The 25,538-nt window shown below is 49.2% G+C and overlaps 1 pseudogene; it reads left to right on the forward strand.

The window, feature by feature from the left end:
* The first annotated feature begins 416 nt into the window (after positions 1-416).
* On the forward strand, positions 417-2,562 carry LOC111820621 (ras-related protein Rap-2c pseudogene; annotated as a pseudogene).
* Positions 2,563-25,538: the final 22,976 nt, after the last annotated feature.

The following is a 25,538-nucleotide window of genomic DNA, read 5'->3' on the forward strand; positions in this document are numbered from 1 at the left end:
AGAGGCGATCTCCTTGGAACGAGGTGTAGCCTGCCTTGACCACAGTCCCAGCTCGGTGCTCAAGAGAGGGATGGGAGAAAGGCCGAGCAGGGCCTGGCAGCTCCCGGGACGGACGTGACGTGAGCGAGGCCGGGGAAGAAGGAGCTGGCGGAGCAGAGCTGACGCCAGAAAGTCCCGGGTTGGGGACGCCGAGGGGCGGAGAGATGCGCGGACTCCGAGACTCCCAGGGCTTCCGCCTCGGTGGCAGGGCGGGAGGTGGGGGAAACGCAGGACTCTGGGGCCAATCCAGACGCCGCGGGAGCAGGCCTGAGAGAGAGTGAAGACGCCCTCCCTCCCAGGCGCACGGCCCGCGCGCGCGCTCTGCGGACCCCGTCCTCGGTTGTCTGCCCTGCTGGGTCCCCGCTCATTCTCGGCCCCCTCCTCTTCCTCCGTCGCAGCCCCTTTCGCCCCCCGCGCAGCCTGCCTGTCCCCCGCCGGCTCCTCGCCCGCGTCCTCAGCATCGCAGCTATGGCGGGGCTGGTGCCGCGGCCGGCCAAGGGCTACCGCGTGGTGCTGCTGGGCAGCGCGGCCGTGGGCAAGACGGCGCTGGCCACGCAGTTCGCCTGCGGGACCTTTCCCGCGCACTGCGAGCCGGCCGTCGAGGACCTCTTCAGCAAGGTGATCGAGGTGAACGCGGCGCCCGCGCTGCTGGAGATCGTGGACACGGTGGGCGCCGCGCACCTGGTCACGCTCACCGACCTGTACATGCGCGACGGCGACGGCTTCGTGCTGCTCTACAGCGTGGACAGCGAGGCCTCGTTCGAGGCGATGCGGCCGCTGCGGGAGCGCCTGGGCCGCCTGCGGGGCCCCCGGTCCATCCCACTGGTGCTGGTGGCCACCAAGGCCGACCGCGATGCGGAGCGCCAGGTGCTGCCGGCGCGGGGCCGCGCGCTGGCCCGCGAGTGGCGGTGCCCTTTCCTGGAGATCACAGCCAAGAGCAAGCTGATGGTGGACCGGGTGTTCACTCAGATCGTGCGTGAGATGGAGGCCCTGGCCCCGGCCGAGGCAGAGGTCCCAGACGTCCCCCCGAGTGCCCAGGAGACGTGGCCATCGGAAAGATTCATTGGCTAATACGCGACGGTTAATTTTCCACGTGGGTCGATTTTCGTGATTTCTGAAGCTCGGGATTTCTACTCGGTGCCTTGCAAGTTATCTCTGGGCCGAAAACCAGCGGCTGCTTCTGCTTATGAACTCTTGCCAGCGCTTCAAGCTGTCTGCTGATCTTCAGTATTTGTTGAAAACTTTAAAACTTTACCTGTGACAGTGCTATAAGAAAAAACCAAAACCTGCACTTTTTCCTGTATGGAAATAATATTACCCTTTTCTTCCAGGGGAATTTGTGATAGGATTATTTTTTGTAATTGACACCTTCTGAGTTACTCTGATATTTGAAATTGTCTTTGTAACATGAACTAAAGAGTTTCACAATTTCAATTCCATGAGGTTTCCCCTCTCATTTACAGCGTTGAATTGCCAGCAGTAATATCTAAATATAGTTATGAGTGTTTCTAAATGTAGTCATGCATACTAGCGTTGGTTTGCAAAGGAATATTGTATCCCTGGGAAGGGAAAAAACAACTGTGTGCCCACAGAAAGAGTTCAGCGGTCTTAGGTTTGTAATGGGCATCTAGGCGATTTCTGCATGTGTAAATTGCATGAGAACAAAATGATTTTACAGTTGCTAGCTTTTAATATTTGTCTTTCTAAATAATATCGAAAGCTATCATTGCTAAAAAGTTTTCTTATGCTGTCTCTTTGCTCTTAAGTTTTTCCAGAAAACAAGTTAGTAACTACAGGGAAAACAGTACCATATACCCTTGTTGGTTTTTGCAAACGTGCTTTCAATTGCCAGTGTTTCTCCTGTGGTTTGCCAGATTAGCAGATTTTGTCTGAATACCTGCATAGTTTAATGGTGATTTTTGTGTCGTATGCCATCAAGTAGATTCTGAGTCCTATCGACCCTATATGACAGAGTAGAACTGCCCCATAGAGTTTCCTAGGCTGTAATCTTTACAGGAGCAGATTTTCAGGTTTTTTCTCCCAGGGAGCCACGGGTAGGTTTGTATCGCCAGCCCTGGTGCTACCAGGGCTCCTTTTAACAGTGATACAGATATGAAATAGAAGCAAAATGTGTAAGAGTATTTTTGCATAGTTTTCATATAATGATACGAGAGATTCTAGCATCGGTTTATAAGTGTTATTAAGTTGTGTAATTGTGAGCATTTACCTTGATATGAGTTGTTTGCATTTATTTACACAAGTTAACATTTTTACCTCACCTGCTGCAACAGGTTTTAATGTTAGGAGCCCAACTTCAGCCATTTGAACATCCCTCTAAATAAAGTAAACAAGAAAGCTCAAAACCATGCCTTTGATCTGAAACAGCTCATTTCGTTCAAGGGAAGTTATGTGTATCATTGTTGTTGTTGGGTGCCGTCAAGTTGTTTCTGACTCACAGCAGCCCTATGGACAACAGAACAAAACACTGCCTGGTCCCGCACCATCCTCACAATCATTATGTTTGAGCCCATTATTGCAGCCACTGTGTCAATCCATCTCGTTGAGGAGCTTCCTCTTTTTCGCTGACCCTCTATGTTACCAAGCATGATGTCCTTTTCCAGGAACTGGTCCCTCCTGATAACATGTCCGAAGTACATGAGATGAAGTCTCACCATCCTTGCTTCCAAGGAGCATTCTGGCTGTACTTTTTCGAAGACAGACTTGTTCGTTCTTCTGCCAGTCCATGGTTTGTTTATACAGTATTCTTCACCAACATCGTAATTCAGAGGCATCAATTCTTCTTCAATCTTCCTTAGTCACTGTCCAGCTTTCGCATGCATATGAGGAGATTGAAAACACCATGGCATGGGTCAAGCGCACCTTAGTCCTCAAAGTGACATCTTTGCTTTTCAACACTTTAAAGAGGTCTTTTGTATGTATTGGTGGTTATAGAAGACTGTATGTATGTGACGTTTTAATAGAAGGATAGATTTGACTTTAACATTAAAAAAAAAAAACATGTTTTAAAATCTAACAGTGCGACAGCTGATTCCAACATTAGACATTCAGACCAGAGCTGCTTCCTCTGCCTTGGATCTCTCTCTCTCCCTCCACGGGGGTGGGCCACCTACTTTTGAAACCTTGAAGTTGTTAAAAAAAAATTGAAACGTAAGGTTTATTCCAAGCAGTTAATCTATATGCATATAGGGAGACCATTCTGATTCTAAAAAAAAAAAAAGGTTTGCTGTACGCTAGTTACAATGAAGTTTATAAAGAAAGATGCAGGAGAAGAATAGACAGCACGGGGGGTTGGGGGTCTCTGGCCTGGCTGCCCCCTCCCCCATTCATTGCGCAAATCTTGACAGGTAGTCCAGAGGCTTTAAAGTGATAAAAAGGACCTCGGTTCTGAAGAAGCAAGGGAAATTGCCAAACGTTGTTTTTTTGTGTTAGATAAACTCTGAGCTAGCTTATGGTTAACAATTGTCTGTCGCAAAGGAATTTGCAAAGATTTAATCACTGTGTTAAACTGAGCCTCGGTTTCCTTATTAACACTCCTTAAAGCAGGGAGGAGCAAGGGGGAGGGGCGGGGAGAACAAGTTAATAGTTTTACAGTTTTGGGGGTCAGGCTTTTAGTGCTAATTTTTGGTCTTATAGGTTTGAAAAAAAAAAAAACTTAAGGTCAAAGTGAGATGTCTGTCATGAATTCTTTTTTTGTTTTTCTGTGAAGCACAGCTGGCTTTCCCCCCTGAGCAGGGACAGACTCCAGCCCCACTAAGCATCTGGGGTCCCTCCTGGCAGAGTCTCCCCTCCTGGGAGCAAAGCCCTTCCATCACCCCTAAAGGACATTTGAAGGAGCCCTGGTGGCGTAATGGTTAAGCACTCGGCTGCTAATCAAAGGCTGGCAGTTCAAACCCACCAGCCGCTCCACGAGAGAAAAGACCTGACAATCTGCTTCCATAAAGATTACAGCCTAGGAAACCTTACTGTGTCCTACAGGGTTGCTATAGAGTGTCTATAGGGTGGATATGAGTCGGAATCGACCCATGGTCCACAGCGACAACAACAAGGGCCATTTCAAACAGGAGGAGGAGGGAAGGGGCCGTGAGGGGCAGGGCACCTTCCAGGCCTTAGTTGCTTGTCCAAAGCCGTCCCTCCTACCGCTGGAGCAGAAGCAAAGACGCAAGGTCATCGTCCTGACTGAGTGCAGGGCTGTGTGAGGAGAGCACACGGGAATAAACGGCACCCACTCCCAGGTCTGAGGGCGCAGGGCCGGAGCCACACATTGACTGGAAGCACCCCATCTCACCCCATCCTGCTATTCCCCTTCCAGTCTGGCTGAATATAAAGACTTGATCCAGGAAGAAGTGCCCAAAGAACCACTTCTTCTGCTTAAGACACTCCCACTCAGATCCAAGTGCTCAGCTCAGAACCAGGGTACTCCCAGCTGCCTGGTCAGCGTGAGCCGTGATCAGGCCCAGCCAGGACCATGTGATTGGTTGCTCTGACCTCAGGAATATTCCTGAAGAAGCCTCTGGGGTGTGTGCATACACACATGCAGGCGCACACACGTGCAAGTATATATAAGGTCCTACACACTGGATTTTCCCCTCCCGGATTTCTAAATTTGCTGTCTGTTACACCCGGTTCCTCTGGAGTAAAATAAGGCATAAAAACCAGTTTGCCTTTGACCAGTTGCCATTGAGTCAACTACGACTCATGGCAACCCCATGTGTGTCAGAGTAGAACTGCACTCCACAGGGTTTTTAATGGCTGATTTTTCAGAAGTCGATTGCGAGGCCTTTCTTCTTTGGAGCCGTCAAGCGTGTTAACATTTGCACCACCCGACCAAAAAAACCCAAACCAGTTGCCATGGAACTGAATCTGACTCATGGAGACTCCATGTGTTTCAGAGTAGAACTATGTTCTACAGGGTTTTCAATGGCTGCTCTTTTGGAATCAGATCACCAGGACTTTCTTCCAAGGTACCTTTGGGTGGATTCGAACTGCCAGCCTTTCAATTACTAACTGAGTGTTTTACCATTTGCGCTACTCAGGGACCCAGCAAGTTAGGCATAAATAACTCTAAAGTGAATTTGCAACCAGGAAATATGACCTCTTGTAAGGGGTGCTTTAGAACCTGGGAGCACTGTGCCCCGGGAAGGGGTCCATGAAACTGTGGCAGGCTAACTTGTGAGTGTGTAAGTCAGGTGAAATCTCAGACCCCTCACAGTTCTGGATGCTGGGGTATACGATATGTGCGTACTCAGCATAACGAGGGAATGTCAGACTGGTTTCCAAAGTGGTTGTAACACTCCACGCGCCCCCAGGCAGAGCACGAGGGTGTCTGTGCTCCAAGACCTCTGCAACACGGCGGGGGCAGACTGTTTGTGCCGCTGCATAGTGGTTTCAGTTTTACCACTCAGATTGCTGGTGATGCTGAAAATTGTTTTGTAGGATTGAAAATGACATTTATTTTCCTCTTCTGTGAAATGCCTGCTCCTTTGGCCAGTTTTAAGAATTGTATGGTTTGTCTTTTTCTTTGTTCGTGGGAGATCTTGCTGTCTCCCAGTGATCCCCACCTCCTCGTAGTCACACCCTGTGTAATCCTGTTCCCTTGAGGATGAGCTGGACCTAGTGACTCTCTTCTAAGGAACATAATATGACAAAGTGATGTCACTTCCGAGATGGGGTTACAAGAAGACTGGCTTCTGCCCTGCTCACCATCTCTCAATTTCTCCCTCAGAGTTCTCGTTCTGGGAAAACCCAGCTACCATGTTGCAAGTAGCCATATGGAGACAGACAGGTGACCAGGAGCTGGCGAGGACATCAAACCTGTCATCCAAGTGCGGGAGCTTGGAAGTAGCTCCTTCGCTAGTCGAGCCTTGTGACACCTGCAGCCCCAGCCGACCCCCAACTGTAGCCTGTGAGAGACCCTGAAGCGAAGCATCCAGCTGAGCCATCCCCAGAGTCCTGATCCTCACAAGCTATGAGATAATGAATGTTTATGGTTTTAACTTGCTAAGTTTTGCAGCAACAAATAACTAATACAGATTTTTGGTACCCGGAAGTAGGGTGCTGCCATAACAAATATCTAAAAATGTGGTGATAGCTTTGAAACTGGACAGTGGGCAGAAGGTGGAAGGATGTTGAATAGTGTATTAGATAAGGGCTGAACTGCCTTGAACAGACCTTTAGAGGTAGAACTTTGAAGATGCTGCCAGGGAAGGTTCAAAAGGAAATGATGAAAGCATTATTGGAAATTGGAGGAATGGGGATCCTTGTTATGTAATAGCAGAAAGCTTAGCAACGTTATCATCTGCAGTTACGTGGAAAGCAAAAAAAAAAAGTGCCTAGTGAAATTCATAATCTGTGTACCTGGTTTCTTCTTGCTGCGTACAGTAAAATGTGAGAGGAGAGAAGTAAATTGGGAAGTCTGTTCAACAAAAAGGAACCAGTACTTGATGGTTTTGAAAATTCTCAGTTTCTCGTGATGGCAACAGATGTTAAAATTACTAAATGGCTGTCCACCAACAGCCCTCCTACCAGCGGGGGCAACAAGTCTGCTGAAGAAGACTGTGGGCCACACATCACTGCCCACCATGGCACAGCGCTTCCAGGTTCTGAAGCACCCCTTCCAAGCAGTCTTATTTCCTGACTGCAAATTTACTTTAAAGTTATTTGTGCCTGATTTGGGAGTCCCTGGGTTCTCTGAGTGGGGCAAATAGTTAAACACTCGGTCATTATTGAAGGGTTGGCAGTTGGGATTCACCACGGCACTGGCGGCACGTGACTCACACCCTTCTTCTCCTTGGCTTCCATTCAGTCTAGCTCATTCATGCCTGGAGGTTATCTTTCCCTTTCATAACTTTGCTAAACTAGCAACAGGCAGCCAACGCACACCGATTTTTCACTTTTTCTAACTGCCTCCCTTAATACATGTCTTAGCCAATTCAGAAGAAATAAACCACCAAATTATTGTAACCACAACCACCACCCCCTGCCGTCGAGTCCATTCCGACTCATAGCAACCCTATAGGACAGAGGAGAGCTGCCCCGTAGGGTTTCCAAGGCTGTAATCTTTACAGCAGACTGCCACATCTTTCTCCCACAGAGCGGCTGGTGGGTTTGAGCTGCCAGCCTTTTGGTTTGCATCTGGGCGCTTTAACCACTGCACCACCAGGGCTCCTAATTATTGTAACAGATCATTCAATATAAAGAATTGTTCACCAGGTATTTAAAAGCTGAAGAAGTAAAGAGGGGAAACGAATGCCATCTCAAAGGAGCCCTGGTGGTACAGTGGTTAAAGCACTTGGCTGCTAACCAAAAGGTCGGCAGCCTGAACGCACCAGCCGCTCCATGAGAGAAAGATGTGGCAGTCTGCTTCCGTAAAGATTACTGCCCTGTGGGGCAGTTCTACTCTGTCCTATAGGGTCACTATGAGTCAGAATAGATTCGAAGGCAACAGGTAATGTACCTCAGAGGTAAGAATTGCAGCTAGCAGCGACCATGACTAGGGCTGGGGACCAAAGGTAAGAAGTTGAGATTATGAAAATGTAAACGTTTAGAGAAGGGACCATGCAGGAAGGGAGACTGAGACCTCTGAGGACAGGATGTGCCCAGCTAGTGCCCATGCCCCTGGAGGAAGGGCCTCGCAGAGCTGAGACCTCAGTCTCTGAGGACAGGGTACCAGCAGGCTGGTGCTGGTACGGCTGAGGAGGGGCCATGAGGCTGGCTCTAGGAATGTGGAAAAACTGCAGACTGGAACCATCTGCTATTATTGGAATCACCTGCTGTGGATCCCTGGTTGGCAATAAACCCATTGCCATCCAGTCGACTCTGATTCAGGGCAACCCTATAGGACAGAGCAGAACTGCCCTATAGGGTTTCCAAGGCTGGAATCTTTATGGAAGCAGACTCCCACATCTTTCTCCTGTGGAGCGGCTAGTGGGTTTGAAGCACTGATCTTCTAGTCAGCAGCAGAGCACTTAACCACTGCACCACCAGGGCTCCTCCTGGTTGGCAACACTCTGCGCATGTTGTCACGCATCACTGCGGGGAGAATTAGGCACTGTGGTGCAACTCCATTGGAAGAGGACAACTGGAAGCTCCTGCCTGGTTTCTCCTGGACCGTGCCCCATGCACCTGCTTCCTTTTCTGATTCTAATCTGTCTCCTTTTTCTGTCATAAATCATAACTATGAAGATAACAGCTTTCTGAGGTCCTGCAAGTCCCTCTAGCAAACCATCAAACCTGAGGGTGGTTTGGGGGCCCCGACCCAGTTACCATGCAGGTGCATAAGGCATTCTGTGAGTCCGTGGATGGTGGTGCTGGCAGAAGCCTTATAGGCAGGGAAGGCAAACCCATATCCAGAGTAAGTGTCTATTCCAGTTAGGACAAATCACTGCTCCTTCCATAATGGAAAAGATCTAGTGTAATCAGCTTTCAACAAGGTGGCTGGGTGTTCTCCCAGGACATGGAGCAATATCAGGGGCTCAGCACTGGTCTCCGCTATTGACAGGTTAGGCATTCAACAGCAATGACAGAGAGATCGGGTCTGGTGAGTCCATGATATTGAGCCCATGCATGACTTCCATCCCTGCCACCTTGGTCACTTTGTACATGGGCCCATTGAGCAACCCCTGGGATGGCTGGGAAAAGAGGTTGACTGACACGCACAGAACGGATTGTCTCATCCATCTGTTTATTGAGAGCTTTCTCTGCAGTAGCTCCCTTTTGGTGGGTGTCATAGTTATCTAGTGCTGCTATAACAGAAATACCACAAGTGGAGAGTGTTAACAGAAATTTCTATTCTCACCATTTAAGAGGCTAGAAGTCCGAATTCAGGGCGCTGGCTCTAGGGGAAGGTCCTTGTCTCTTTTAATCTTCTGTTCCTTGGCTCCTTGGTGATCTTCATGTGGCATGCCATCTCTCCCCATCTCTGCTTGCTTCTCTGAGCCTAATCTGCTCTTTTCTATAACTCAGAGGTGACTGGCTTAAGACGCACCCTACACTGGTACGGCCTCATTACCATAACAAAGAAAAGTCATTCCCAGTTGGGATTATAACCACAGGTGTAGGGGTTAAGATTTACAACCCGTATTTTGGGGAGACACAGTTCAATCCATAACATTGAGCATTGACATGTAACAAAGTATCTTCACAGTGTGTGCCTACCCAGAGATCCACCTTCATCTGCCTTCTCCAGACTGCCTGGACACCAGTCTTCCAGGCCTGCTCTTTCCAAGCCTCTGACAGTCCCACCAAACCATCAGTGGACTGCCCATCAATGAGTACAGATACATACTTCTAGCCATCTCTCCATCCAGGCAAAGCAGCAACAAAATGTGCTGGCTTAAAGTAAAGACCACCGGTGTCCTGCTGAGCAAGCCCATCCTGTGTCCTTCTTAGCCCTTTGACCCTCTGCAGCCCAGCTCTGTGACCCTGACCGTGGGGTCCAGAAGGCCTGTGCTCTCTTGAGCCCAGCCATCAACTTTGGCAGAATCTGGGGCCCTCATGGTCACCTGGGGAAGATGGGCCTGTCCAGGGCGTGACTGAGGTGGGGCGTGGTACGGGTCCACTCGTCCAAGGGCAGCTTCAGGAAGTTAGGGGTGAAGGGGGCACACATTCATTCCCAAAGACATAAAGGACCCATAAGGAACCCAGGGCATCTTGGGGAGGGAAGGAATTGGGGTGCTGAGGAAGCCTTTGAGGTGTTTTCCTCCAGAGATCTCCATCTGTGCAAGGGGCAAACCCTTGGGCCCCAGTCTGGGCCTTGTGGAAGGGCACTGGTACCTTCTTTGAAGGTAGGGGCTGAAGCTCATCTTCCTGGGGCGGAGCCAGCCCTCACCTGAGCCCAGCCTCTTGCGCCTCAGAGCCTTTGACTGACACCTTGACATATTTGCATTCTGGAAAGCCACTTTCAAATAGTTATTTACATCCCTGGCTGGTGCAAATGGTTCTGCTAACCAAAAGGTTGGAGGTTCAAGTCCACCCAGAAGTGTCTGGGAAGAAAGGCCTGGCTATCTACTTCTGAAAAATCAGCCATTGAAAACCCTGTGGAGCACATTTCTACTCTGTCACACATGGGGTCACCATGAGTCAGAATCGATGGCAACTGGTTTGGTCTTGGGTGTTTTTTAATTCCAGAGAGTTCTGCAAGCAACCCGCGAGAACACACAACACCAGACAAATTAAAACGCCCAAAAGAGGGAACTAGAGAATGGAGAGTTTGTAGCTGCGGGCCTTGGAGAGAGGGCGGGAGCTGGCTCAGCCAATGCTGGGGCGCGTTCCTGAGGCCGGGGGAGGAGTGTCACGGGCGCCCAGCTAGACTCATCGCGTCTCCCGCTACCGGTCAGCCAGGAACGCTGTGCGCTCCCAGCTGCAAAACAGGGTCTAGGTGCGTGTGCAGGGAGGGGCGGGGGGCTGGGGAGAAGTGACTTATTTGGAAACGTGGTGCATTTTCCTCAGCTGAGGCCTGATATCCGGAGAGGCCGGCATCCGGGGACACCAGCCAGCGGGGAGTCGGCAAGTGCGGGGCCAGAGAAGCCCCCGGACGCTGGTCCCCGCGTGAACCCCGGCACTTTCCCTCACAGCCCAGCCTCCATCAGAGATGTCCTGGGGTTCGTGCCTTGGCTCCGGCGGGAAAGGGGCCGGCTTTGAGACAAAGACGCACTACTGAGGCGCGGAAGGTGCCCCTGCCCCCAGGGCCCCTAACGCTCAGACTCCAGGGGGACCTGGGAAAAAGGACTGGAGAGTGATTGAGCAAATCTTTTTCCCCGACTCCCCGCCCTCTTTTGCCACCGAAGGGAAAAGTGTACGGTGTAAGGTGACACCACCAACGGGGGAAGGGGCCTCGGCTGGCAAACTGTTTGCGGGTGGCGGGGTGGGCTGGGACTGGAGAAGGGAAGTGAGTCTTCTAGATTTCAAGTCTTCAAAAGTCAAACCCCCACCACTAGGAGGAAGGAAACCGCTTAAAGTACAGAGCTCCGTGCCCAGTTGAGAACTGAGTTCTTTGATTTTGTTTTTAAGGGCGATAATAGGGTCGCTAGGAGTCCTGGTGGCGTAGTGGTTAAGAGCTACGGCTATTAACCAAAAGATGGGCAGTTCGAATCCACCACCTGATCTTTGGAAGCACATGGGGCATTCGACTCTGTCCTATAGGGTCTCTATGAATTGGAATCAACTCCACGGCTATGAGTTTTTTACGAGTCGGAATAGACTCGACCGCAGTGGGTAAGATAAAACCCATCACCTTATTTAAATGTTATATAAAATAATAATAGAGCTTTACTTGACAACGTTGTTTAGTTGTTACAGATCAAAACATGGTTATGGGGCTTGGAGAGGGGTGTTGTTTTATTTAAAAGAAACCCCTGGGTGGTGCAAAGGCTTAACACACTCAGCTGCTAACAGCAAGGTTGGGAGTTGGAGTCCACACAGAAGTGCCTGGGAAGAAAGGCCTGGCCATCTGCTGCCAAAAAATTAGCCATTGAAAGAAAACCTTATGGAGCACAGTTCTACTCTGACACACATGGGGTCACCATGAGTCAGTGTCCACTCAACAGCAATTGGTTATTTTATTTAGAAGCATGTTCAAATGAGGAAAGCTGGGCTTCTATAGCGGGTGCAGTAGGTGAGGGGCAAATCAACACAAACTAAACGTTTCTTAAAAGAAAATCTTTCCAAAGTTACAAAACAAAATCTTTCACAGAAGAGTTCTCATATGCCACTCTCGTAGGACAGAATATGCAAAATTACATGTTTTATAAGTTACCTTTCTGCCAATGTTACTTTTAAAAAAGGAGTTCACACTGAGCTGGTAAACAATATGGAAGACAAAAGCTTTTAAAATACATTTACACAATCTCAGGGCTCTTTCTCATCACAGATTTTTGTACCCTCTATGGTAGCGCAGTGGTTAAGAGCTCAGTTGCTGACCAAAAAGTTGGCAGTTCAAATCCATCAGCTGCTGCTTGGAAACCCTATGGGGCAGTTCGACTCTGTCTATAGAGTCGCTATGAGTAGGAATCCAGCTCAAATATTTAGCAATCGTTAAGTACAGAACGTGATTAAGAAAAGCAATTAAAATATTTTTACAAAATTAGCCCTTGCATTCCAGCTGTTTTTAAGAATTTAGAAAGCTAAAAAGATAAAGACCCACCGGCTGAGAGCCTGTGTTCAGCCCACGATCTTCTCCCAGCCCAAGGCTTCGGCACCGGCCGCTCCGCGAGGCTGTGGGCGGGCCAGGGCAGGACTCCTCCACACAGGCTAGGCGTCCTCGCCTCCAGGAAAAAGCGGACCTAGAGGCCACAGTCCGGGGGCTGCCCTAGCAGGTGGCACAGGACCTCGCCTCGTGGCGGGCCACCGTGCGCACACCTGGTCCACGGGTCCTTGCTCTTGGTCACGACCTCCAGGCCTTGGCACTGCCCCGCGCGCTCCTCGTCGGGGGCCTCCCCCACGCAGCGAGCTCTCGCCCGGCTGTCCCGGCTGCGGGGCCCCCGAGGCCATCGGTGAGGCGCAGAGACAGCTGCGCAGCAGCCCCAAAGCCCGGCGCCCTCGGGGACCTACGGCTCCAGCCTCGCCGGCCCTGCCACCTCGTGGCCGCACGGGGCCATAACGAGGGCCAGACCTGCGGCGGAGAGCAGCCACTCACTGTGCCAGAGCCGTCCTGCCCACGGCCACGCACCCGGCACCCCCACCCCCTGCCCGGACCTGCCACCACAGCCGCAGGGACACTCGGGGACGGCGGCGGGGTAGGCGGCGGAGACTCAGTAAGGCTGCGCAGAGACGCTGCGGGGACTGCCGGGACGTGGCGGGACGTCTGCCTTCCGGCGGGCGAAGGAAATGCGCCTCCCGGGCTGCAGCGGCGGGTCCTGCGGGCAGAGCTGGGCCCGGGCGGGGAGGGGACTCCGAGGCTCCGCTGAGGGGACCTCGCTCCGCCCCCCGACGGCGCCCGTCCCCCGCCTGAGTGCCCAGGGGTTCGAGGGGCCAGTTCCGCTCTGCGCGGTGTCCTCACGCCCAGGCCTTGTTCCGGGCCCCTGACCACCTCGCAGGGACCGGGCTCGGAGGGGAGGCGGAAGTGGGGAAAGATGATCCCTGAGCGCTGAGACGAGGCGGTGGGCGGGAGGAGACGGTGTGGCGGAAGAGGGGTGGCGGGTCTCCCAGGGCGCACTCGGGGACTCCCCCCCACCGCACCCTTAACGGGGACCCTCTCCTCAGCGATCGTCCCCAGCCCTCGACCCAGTGGGCCTAGAGTTTCTCGATTCCTTTTTTGGGCGCTCGCTGCACCCAGGCCTTGGGGTGGAGTCCTGGGCCCCTCTCTTCCCAGCCGTGACGTTCATACTTTGCCGCCAGGGGAGCCTCAGACTTGCCCCCAGTGCGGAGGGCCTCATTTGGGCCCCATCCCCCACCTTGACCGTATTATTTTAACCCTATAAAAATAGGTACACAATCACAAAAGAGTCAAGGTGGGAGAGGGACACCCGTGGGTGCCCTGGCCCAGGCTCTGTCTCCCCGATTTGGCGCCGCCCCTGAAGTCCCCCTGGGCCCACAGCCCGGATAAGGTTTCAGGTCCAGGGACGCAGGCGCTGGCGTGTGTGTGTGTCCGTGCGTGTGCGCCAAGCTCTTTCCTTCCTATTTCCCCTTTCCCACTTGCCCATTTCCCACTTAGCAAAGAAAAGCACCTCTCACTCATTCGCATGTTCTCTCTTTGGCGCCTCGCGGACCCCGACCCCCATCGCTGTCCACCCTGTTGGGGGGAGAGGGCAAGGGGGTGCTGACAGTTTCTGTTTAACGACCTCCTTGCCGCTCTGCCCTTGAGTACTGTCAGAAATTGTTTGGCTCCTGGGAGGGCTGAGTGTCAGAAATACTGAAGGCATCATCTCTTGTTTCATTCAGGCCCCAAGCTCAATTCAGACGAAATTATTAAAATTTTGGAGGCTTATAGTTATGGGGGAAAACAATAAATAAATATATTGCTGTTGTTAGTTGCTGCTGAGTCCATTCCAACTCATGGAGACCCCATGTGTTACAGAGTAGAACTGCTCCGTAGGGTTTTCCTGGATATAATCTTAACAGAAGCAAGCGGATTGCCAGGCCTTTCTTTCACGGTACTGCTGGGTGGGTTGGGACTGCTAATCATAGGTTAGCAGTGGAGCACAAACATTTGCACCACCTTTGAACTATTATTATTTTTGTTGTTATTGTTGAATTATGGTGTTGCTAAAGAATATTGAGTATACCGTGGACTGCCAGAAGAATGAAAAATCTGTCTTGGAAGAAGTACAGCCAGAGTATTCCTTGGAAACAAGGATGATGAGACTTCGTTCCACGTACTTTGGACATGTTATCAAGAAGGAGCAGTCCCTGAAGAAGGACATCATGCTTGGTAAAGTAGAGGGTCAGCAGAAAAGAGGCAAGCCCTCAATGAGATGGACTGACACAGTGAGTGAGTGAACGATCGTGAGGATGGCACAGGACTGGGCAGTGTTTCCTTCTGTGGTACGTAGGGTGGCTCTGAATAGGAGCCAACTTGACGGCACCTAACAACAACAGGGACCTAAATATATATATATATAAACAAACAAAAAAAACCCCAAACCAAACCCGTTGCCGTCAAGTCAATTCCAACTCATAGTGACCCTATAGGACAGAGTAGAACTGCCCCATAGAGTTTCCAAGGAGCGCCTAGTGGATTCGAACTGTCTACCCTTTGCTTAGCAGCCGTGGCACTTAACCACTACACCACCCCGTTTCCATATATACATATATATATATACACACACATACACACAGATATACACGTAATGTACATATATATTTTTTAACCCCTATTTGATTACAAAAATATGATAGGCTGACTAATAAAAGACAAAATATGTTTGCATTCAGTTAGAATTTGGAAGGGGAAGTGGAATATAAATATAAATATGAATTTAAAGAGAAAGAGAAATGACGTAATATTTTCAGCTATTAAAAGAACTTGTTCATGTAGCTTTTTATTTTTTTCACTTTTCATTATAAATGCTTTCAAACATACACAAATGTTCACGGAATAGTACAACGAAGATCCATATACCCTTTCACTCCACCTAGGTTCAACTATACTCTTCATCTTTTTGGGGGGGGGGGCTGAAATGTTTAGCATTGCAGATATTAGGACGCGTCAGCCCAAATATGGCAGCATGTGTCTTCCAAACATGACATTTTCACACAAGTCCACTATCACATTTAAGAAAATTAATAATAATTTCCTAATATCTAATATCCAGTCCATATTAAAAACGAGTTTCTGTCTAGTTGACTCTGACTCCTGGCAAACCAAACTCATAGTGATCTCACGTGTGTCAGAGTAGAACTGTGCTCCATGGGGTTCTCAATAGCTGATTTTTCAGAAGTAGATCATCGGGCCTTTCTTCCAAGGCACCTCTAGGTGGATTCAGACAACAACCTTTCAGCTAGCAGCCAAGCTCTTTAACTACTGCACCAGCAGGGCTCCTTCTGTAGAAAGAAGTGGGTTAAGTTGTGGAAGCCAAACAAGGAGTAACCAAGGGCGTGGGTGAAAGGCCTGGAAGGGTTTTGCCCAGTGAAGGCTAGTCCCCACCACTAGGGGGCGAAGCCAGCTCGGTGGGGAGAAGCTGCAGATGGGCCCTGAGCTACCAGATCAGCATGTGCAAGGTCTGCCATCCCCCAGAGCACCTCCTTCAAAGCCCAGACCAGGGCCTCAGCTTCCCCTCCCGCAGGGGACCCTGCTGTCCTATGCCATCTCTGGTGTTACAGCTCTGTCTGTTTCCTGGGCCTAGGAGGTTCTTAGCACAGGGACCCTGGGTCCAAAGGAGCTTTCTCTGCAGCCACCATCTCCACTGCCCCACAGTGGGCTAGAGTCACTCACTCTGTGCAGCTGCGTTTCCCACAGTCCTGGGCAGTCTGGGGCCACTCACAGGGTCTGTCTGCCTGACTGAGTCCTCTCCCTGGTGCCCATGCCCACCTCTGGAGCAGCCTGCCTCCACCGATGTCCCCCTTTCCCAGGACATCGCTGCTGACCTCTGGCAGGAGGCTCCGTGCCATCTGCCCTGGGGCAGCACCCAGCACACAGGAAAGGCTGGGGCAGTCTTGGTCTGTCCCCTAGTCTCAGGGCCACACACCTGAGGGATGGAGCAATGTGAACAGGTAGGCCTAAGACTCAGGCCACCGCAGCGTCCGGAGGGGGAATCAGAGTAATGACAGTGGAAGCTACACAATGTTGCTGCCAGCAGGGAGTGGGCTGCACCATCTGAGCGTCCCCAAAGCCTCATGGGGAAGGGCCTTCACACATTCCCACTTCCCTAACATGGGCCCGGCCACAGTCCCAGCCCCAGACCAGAGGCTGCACAGTTTAAGCGCCTGACAGCACCACTCTCCCTGGGTGTCACCGTGGGGGCCCAGACTCCACATTGCCCTGTGCCCTGCCTGGTTGACCCCAGCTCTGTGTCCCCAGGACTCAGGCTATCTGTTCCTCACAGTGTAAAGGGGCTAGAGGCCTGCCCTGGGCCACATGGAGCCCCTCCCACCTCCTGTCTCCCCTGGGGCAGCTTGGTGAAAACTTAAAACCGGCTCTCCCCATCCCTACTTCCTTGGTGATCCAACACTGTTTCTTCAGGAAATTCAGGTGGCAGCTCTGCCCTTGCCAAATGAATCATTTTTTTTTTCTTTTTTTGGAGGGGGGATTCCCTTCCTCCCTGTTCTTCCAAAGTGGGGTGACCTGAGACACTCACCATATTCAGGGAAAACTTAGGGGGACAGAAGCATCTGATGGAGCTGGCACCCCCCTAGGCAGCTGAGACAGAGCCCCTCCCGCTAAAGTGGTGGCCCTTGAGACCCTGGTCGGGCCCAGGAAGGACCCAAGGGCTCCTGCACACTGAGGTATCGGGTCATTATTTCACAGGGAACAAAGTCAAGGTCAGGGAACAGGAGGGCTGTGATTTCCCCCCATCCCAGGGTTCCCAGCGGTTCCTGATCTTGAAGTCCCTCATTTGCCCTCTCCTGAGAAATGGCTGCCCTCTGTCAGGGAGCCCCCTGCTGACCAAGCCTGGCCTGGCTCCCCTTCCACCATCACCTCCCTGGGATGTGCTCTGTGCAGCTGCAGACTGGGGGCTGGGCCAGGCCCAAGTCAGCCGTTAAGGGGAGGAGATGCGAGCTCGGACTCCCAGGCCCTGGTTCCTTGACCTGGACTGAACTCTTCCCAGGATAACTGACAGAAGGATGGCCAATCCCAGCCCCACCCTCGGGGCAAGGGGGCGGCAGGGATGGTCCCGTCCTGGGGGATGGTCCTGCCTCAAGATGGTCCGGTCTTCTGGTCTCAACGGGTCAGTCTCAAAGTATGTCTGTTTAGACAGCCCCATGTTTAAGTAGATTCTTAGGCCTCCTTTACGAGGGGGCAGTTCTACTCTGTCCTATAAGGTTGCTATGAATCGGAACCGACTCCGCAGCAATGGGTTTGGGTTTTTGGTTTAGGCATCCTTTCTTCTATTGTATAGACTTTTGGTTTTCTTTTTAACTAATATTTCTTTTCTAGTTTCAAAGCACTTTATTTTAGAAAATGTCCAAACTAAATAAAAGATCAAAGAAGGAATTTTTAAAGAGACTTTTTTTTAGAGCGGTTTTAGGTTTACAGAAAAATTTTGCTGGAAGTGCAGAGAGTTCCACATGTCATGGTGGCCTCCTGCCTCCACACTGTCTCCTGTTACTAAGATCTTGCATTCCTGTGCTACAGTTGTTAACACTTTATGAACTGATATTGATACATTATTCATTAACTGAAGTCCATGGTTTACATTACCAAGAAGGGACCTTAAATTACCCATAATCCCAAGAGACACAAGCACTACCAGACTTGGATGTGTTTCTTAAATGTTTCCCCACCATGTTTGTAAAAAATACAGTTTCGTTTACAAATATCTGAACAACAAAAGAAAAGTCTCCCATACTTGGAAAGAATGACGTGAGGTACGAATGGGAAGTCACCACCTTCACCCTCAATCTATCCAAGCCTCTAACCTCCCCCAGAGTCCCTGGGTGGATGTAAAATTGGTGTCAGACGTGCTTGCCTAACTTCAGGAGGGGGCGAGACAATCACCATCACCATCAGCCCAAAGCTAGTTCCTTCAAGGTAGAGGTCAGACATACCTTTATACTGACCTTTTTATGAATTCTGACACCAGCCACCCCTCCCACGGCACTCGCTACTTCTCTGCTGGGTTCAATAATTCATTGCAATGGCCACACAGAACTCACAAACCACCCCACAATGATGGAGTTTGCTAGGAAAGTACCAGGTTACAATTCAAGATCAGGATCAACTTGGGAGGTAACAGGAACAACTCAGGATACAGTTCTTTGATCAGTACAGCTTCTTCTCGGCGGCCGTGCCCACAGGCAGGCCTCTCTTTCAGCCCTGGCTCTCGGCTTGGGCCCTGCATTCTCAGCCTGGGCTCTGCCCTGCTTGGGCAAGTGTGACAAATCTCTTTAGCTCCACCAATAGGTGCCTGGAGGTACCCTACTGCGCCAGGAAGCCTCCTGCCCAAAGACGCTCAGCTGTCACTCCGTGGATTGGCAAACCCACTGTAGCCGCCTCGCTCCGTGGGCCAGGAAGCCCACTGCACCGTCTGTCACCAGTCTCCTGGTTCTGCTGCTGCCATTTCTCTGCTGCTGGATTCTGCCGTGCTTGCTGCCCCTTGTAGTCTTCCCGTGCCACCTCCAGTGTTACAGCTGTCCCTCTCCTGAGCCTAAGAGGTTCTCAGCACAAGGATCCTGGGTCCTAAGGACACGCTCCACTCCCAGCTCTTCTTCTTGATGGTCGTGAGGTCCCCTCCCCTTTTGGGATTGGTTCCCTTTAAGCCTAGCGGAATGGTAAAACTGACTAATCCCGTACAAGGGTTCCATGCACCTTATTTGCATAATCTCACCCAGATATTTTCTAGGACTCACAGGACCATGGCTAGAAGGACCATGTTAAAGCAATCCTCTGCACCACAGTTGTGCAAACTGTGAACATGCTTGGCTGCTAACTGCAAGAGTCCACCCGTAGGTACCAGAGGAAAAGACCTGGTGCTCTCTCCCAGAAATACCAGCCACTGAGAACCCTGTGGGGCACAGCTCTGCTCTGACACACACAGGGTTGCCATGAGTCAGAATTGACTCAATAGCAACGGGTAATCTCTCCTGGTATACGCAATATTAACATTTTGGTGCAAACATATCTGTATGCACATAGCAATCCTGCTACAGATACTGTTCTGCAAACTTGCATTTTTCACTTAATGTTGTATCATGGACATTTTTCCAAATCAACGAAAATAGATCTGTTTCGTTTTTTGAATGGCCACACTGTATTGTGTGACGCAATTGTTTGCCTCTTCCTCTTTCAATGGATGTTTTGGTAGTTTCCAGTCTTCCCTACAATGGAAATCCTTGGATATATAATAGCATATGTTTATCCTACTACTTCCTTTTTTTATGTTCCGGTTCTTTTCCTTTTTTTTTAAATTGTGCTTTAGATGAAGGTTTACAGAGCAAATTAGTGTGTCATTAAACAATTAGTACACGTATTGTTCCGTGACATTGGTTACCAACCCCATGAGGTGTCAACACTCTCCCCTTCTTCACTTTGGGTTCTCCCTTACCAACTTTCCTGTCCCCTCTTGCCTCCCAGTCCTTGCCCCCGGGTTAGTGTGCCCATTTAGTCTCGTTTTGTTTTATGGGCCTGTCTAATCTTTGGCTGAAGGGTGAACCTCAGGAGTGACTTCAGTACTGAGTTAAAAGGGAGTCTGGGGGCCATACTCTCAGGGTTTCTCCAGTCTCTGTCAGACCAGTAAGTCTGGTCTTTTTTTGGGAGTTAGAATTTTGTTTTACATTTTTCTCCAGCTCTGTCCAGGACCTCTTTTGTGATCCTGATCAGAGCAGTCAGTGGTGGTAGCTGGGCACCATCTAGTAGTGCTGGACTCCGTCTGTAGAGGCCGTGGTAGTTGTGATCTATTGGTCCTTTGGACTAATCTTTCCCTTGTATCTTTGATTTTCTTCATTCTTCCTTGCTCCAGACAGGTGAGACCAGTGGAGTATCTTAGATGGTCACTCACAAGCTTTTAAGACCCTAGATGCTACTCACCCAAGTAGGATGTAGAACATTTTTGTCCTATTCTTTCTGATACACACGTTCCCTAGAAGTAGAATTGCCACCTCGAAGGTCTTATTTTAAGTGGGAGAAGATTCTCGATCTCTTGTTGCAATAAGAAATCTAGCAGAGTTGGAAGCTTGTTTTTGTTTTTCTATCATGCAAGGGGAAGAAGAGGAAAGTGTCGGCCATGTTGTTTGGCAGAGAAATCTCCCAGGTGCTTGCACCGTGAGGGAAACACAAGAGTGGTTCATGACGCTGCTATCAGCGCTGCTACCAAAGCAGCAGATCATCAGGTCAGACAACCAAGCAGAATTCCGGCCTCCTGCACCAGATCTCGGCGCCCACCCGGCCACTGTCCCTCCCGGAGGAGCCTGGGCTCAGGGCCCAGGGGCCAGCGGCCCAACAAGGAAGGCAATGTGAGTGGGGAGTGAGGAGAGAGGACCTCCGAGGAGGAGTTCGGTCAAGTTCAGTTCAGAGGGTTTCAGAAGAGGAAGGGTCACTCTCTGGGGCAAGGCTATGGGCACCTGAGTGCTGTCCTCGTGCTTTGGGGAGGGCAGCTTTGCATGGCTCCTGAGCGTCAATTTGATAACACCAGTCAAACAACAAATGCACAAACCTTTGACCCAGCAATTCCCCTTCCAGAAATTTGTCTTATCAATACTCTGACATACACGCAAAATGATGTGGGTACCAGGTTAGTACTTTGACTGTAGCAGCAAAATATTGGAAACTACCTAATATCCCATCGGTGGAGACTGGTTAGATAATACAGTGTGCACCGACAACGGAGTCCTATGCCTCTGTACCAGAGCACATGGAAGTCCCGACTGTTCTGATGTGGGAACTGCTCCAATGCATGACGGGAAGGGGGAAGGGAGGGGCGTGTGCAGGGCAGCGTGGTGTCCGCGCCTCTTCCCTGGGTGGGAGCACCCGTGGGAGCCATCACCCTAGCCTCCCTGCTCCTTCCTTCCCCAGCCCCCTACTCCTGGAGAAGAAGGAAGAACATTAGACTGATGTTCGGGGGAAGGTATTGGGCTTCTTTCTTTTCACTTTTATTTGTTAAATTGGTTCTGCTTATCTCTGTTTAGGTTTCCAAGGGTGGAAATCTGCCTGCAGGAAGCCCCCCACCCTGGCCCCTGCTGGGTGGGTCTGTCTGTGTGTCTAAGGGGGTGCTGTAGCAAGATGCCCACTCACTGCGTGGAGGTGTAAGCCACCTCCCCACATCAGCTTTTTCAGGAGTGAAGGTCATATCTGGATGCCCACCTGCCTGCCACTCTCAGGTTGGTCTAAACCCACTGCCATTGAGTGGATTCCAACTCATAGGTAAATCACTAATTGGACCCCAACAATCCGCCTCTATGCCAATAGTTTACATACATGTTATACATACATTAGACAGGGTGTGTGCATTTTATACATACATTATGCAATGCATGTATGAATGTACAATCTCCCCAAATGATAGGCTTGTTTACCTAGAAAATCAAAAAAAAAAAAACTAAGCTAAACACCTATTAGAACACAGAGGACAATTCAGTAAGGTCACTGATTGCAAGACAAATATCCAAACCTCACGAGGTTCACGTTTTATGCCCAGTACCTAGTAAGATTTTTTTTATGTGGAAAAGGTCCAAGTCACAATAGTGGCTAAAACTGTGAAAAGCCCAGTGATAAGTTTAAAAGGAATTGTTCAAGACCTCTGTGGTAACAACTTAATAGAGAAAATCTAAAATTACAAATTGAGAATCAACCAGTCTGCACGACATTTAAACAGGTGACAGATGCAAAGACCAGAAGACGTGAGTTGTTGTCATGAGCTTCTGTCATATTGGCCCCTGACTCATGGTGACCCCACGCGCAACAGAACGAAGCACCACCTGGTCCTGCGCTATCCCCATGATTGGTTGCAGATGGGACCACTGTGATCCACAAGGTTTTCAATGGCTGAGTTTTGAAAGTAGATAGCCAGGCCTTCCTTCCTCGTTTCGCAGTGTGGGTAGTAGAGTTGAAAAGTGGGGGGGGAAGGGGGGCGTGTGAGGAAAGGACTGACTTTTTAATTATGAGCCTCGAACTATTATTTGACTTTTTAAATTATGTTCATAGCTGACATTGAAAAATGTAAATCGAAAGCGTTAAATTCACAAGAGAGAACATGAGTCAAAGCCATCTAGCCAGCAACTAACAGCGACAACAATCCTCAGACCCCATTCAACTTTTGTCGGCTGCCCAATAGTGTCCTTTAAAGCAAAAAGAATCACTGGTTGCATTTAGTTGTCAAGACTCTTTGGCTTCCATCAATTTGGTGGTCTTTCATACACTTTCATGACCTTGACACTTAATTGTAGATTACATGGAGGTTATTTTCTAGACTATTCCTCCATTTGAATTTGTCTGATGTTTCCTCGTGGTTAGATTCAGGTTATGCATCTTTGGCAGAAACATCCCAGAAGTGATGCTGAGTTCTTCTCTCTGTATTCTCTCTGCTAGCAATTTGTCCCATTACAAATGGTGTTCACTTTGGCCACATGATTAAAGTGGTATCAGTCAAACTTCTCCACTGCAAAGCCCTTCTTCCTTTTGTAAATAATAAATATTTTGTGGAGTGGGTAGTTTGAGACTATGTAAGTAACCCGTTCTTCATTAAATTTTCATAGTATTCATTTGTTTATTTATATCAGCATGGACCCATGATTTCCTCTTTCATTCAGTGGATGATAATCTCTCACTATCATTATTTATTTCGATACTCAAATTGTCCCCAGTTTGGCCAAGGAGAACTCTTTGGAGCTAGCTGTGTTTTGTTGTTTTTTGTTTTACATACATGCTGTTATCATTTTTTGAGTAATTCTTTGTTTTGTGGTGCAAGATATTTTAGGCTTATCTTATACTTTCCCTGCTCCGGCCCTGGAATCAGCCATTTCTCAAAGGAGCCCTGGTTTCTTTTAGTGGAGAGTGGTATTTACAAGCCAAGATATATATGGATATTCGGTGGACATACATATACACGCATACCTATTTACACCTATATCGATCTATCTATCTATAAAACCATGAGTTCACACTAATACCTCTAATTCAAATTCAACACCAAAACTTTCATCATTCGCCACTCACATCATCGCTCAATGGGTTCATGAACAAAGTGGCCATGGTGGCAGGGATGGAGGTTATGCATGGGCTTAGCAACATGGACTTCCACTCACCAAGGCTAACTCAGCCATAGCCACTGCTGAGTGCCCAGTCTGTCAGCAGCAGAGACCCACACTGAGTGGCTGATATGGCACTATTCCTCCAGGCGATCAGCCAGCAACCTTGTGGCACGTTGATTACATTGGACCACTTCTATCATGGAAAGGGCAGTGTTTTGTTCTTACTGGGATAGACATTTACTCTGAATACAGATTTGCATTTCCTGCACATAATACCTCTGCCAAAACTACTATCCATGGATTCACAGAATGCCTTACCCACCATCATGGTATTCCACACATCATCTCAGATCAAGAGGCTCATTTCACAGCAGATAAAGTATGGCAATGGGCCTATGCGCATGGAATTCACTGGTCTTACCATGTTCCCTATCTTCCTGAAACAGATGGCTTGGTAGAACTATGGAATAGCCTTCTAAAGACACAATTACAGCACCAGCCAGGGTACAAGACTTTGCAGGGTTAGGGCAATGTTCTCCGGAAGGCTGTATATGCTCTAAACCAGTGTCCAATATATGGTGTCATTTCTCCCATAGCCAGATTTATCGGTTCAGGAATCAAGAGGTGGAGATAAGAGTGGCACCGCTCACTATTACCCTTAGTGACCCACTCACAAAATTTTTACTTCCTTTTCCTGCGATCCTATGCTCTGTAGGTCTAGACGTCTTAGTTCCAAAGGGAGGAATGCTCCCATCTGGGGACACAACACAGATTCCACTGAACTGGAAGTTAAGAATGCCACCCGACTACTTTAGGCTCCTCATGCCTCTGGATCAACAGGCAAAGAAGGGAGTTACCATATTGGCTGGCATGATTGACCCTGACTACCAAGGGAAATCAGATTGATATTGCATAATGGAGGTAAAAAAGAGTCTGTCTAGAATACAAGAGATCTCTCAGAGGGTCTCTTAGTACTACCACGTTGTTGTTGTTAGGTGCTGTCTAGTTAGTTCCAACTCATAGTGACTGTATGCACAACAGAACGAAACACTGCCTGGTCCTACGCCATCCTCACAACTGTTGCTATGCTTGAGCCCATTGTTGCAGCCACTGTGTCAATCCATCTTGTTAAGGGTCTCCCTCTCTTTTGCTGACCCTCTGCTTTACCAAGCATGATGTCCTTCTCCAGGGACTGATCCCTCCTGATAACATGTCCAAAGTATGTGAGACATAGTCTCACCATACTTGCTTCTAAGGAGCATTCTGGTTTTACTTCTTCCAAGACAGATTTGTTCTTCCTTTTGACAGTCCATGGTATACTCAATATTCTTTCCCAACACCACAAGTCAAAGGTGTCAATTACTCTTCGGTCTTCCTTCTTCATTGTCCAGCTAGTATTACAATGCACTGTGATTAAAGTCAACGGGAAACTACAGCAGCTCAATTCCAACATGACTACTAATGGCCCAGATCCTTCAGGTATGAAGATTTGGGTCCCCACCAGGCAAAGAACCACGGCCAGCTGAGGTGCTTGCTGAGGGTAAAGGGAATACGGAATGGGTGGTAGAAGGTAGTTCTAAACACTGGTTACAACCACATGACCAGTTGCAGAAATGAAGACTGTGATTGTTATGAGTATTTCTTCCTTGTATGTGCGCATCAAATATTTTTGTTTTCTTCACTAATAAAATATAAGATGTAAACGAGACTAGTGCTTTTTTGGTTGTATGCATGTTAGTTGCATCATGTTAGGTTCAAGTATGATTTTGTAATAGTCTTTATTTAGAGATTGTGTATGGTTTAAGGAGATGTGTACGGGTGCCAAGTTGACAAGGGTGGACTGTGATGGCTAAGGGTGTGTGTCAGCTTGGCTGGGCCATGATTCTCAGTGGTTTGACAATTGTGTAATGATGTAATTTGGCAGTTATGTAATGATGTGGTCATCCTCTATAATGTGACCTGATGTGCTTGGCCAATCAGTTGTAAGGAGAGTTTCCTCAGTGGTGTGGCCTACATCCAATGTATATATGGACATTCTGGCAAAGCTCACTCGCTTGCTCTGGATCCTGCATCTGGCTCATCATCATCTGACCTCTGGTTCTTGGAACTTGTACATGGGGTCGCTATGAGTTGAAACCAATTCGATAGCACATAACAACAACAACAACAAAGGCTAAATTGTAAAGTTAGACCCTGACAAC

This window comes from Trichechus manatus, unplaced genomic scaffold (assembly GCF_000243295.1).
Source record: "Trichechus manatus latirostris isolate Lorelei unplaced genomic scaffold, TriManLat1.0 scaffold00045, whole genome shotgun sequence".
In the NCBI taxonomy this organism is placed as follows: domain Eukaryota; kingdom Metazoa; phylum Chordata; class Mammalia; order Sirenia; family Trichechidae; genus Trichechus; species Trichechus manatus.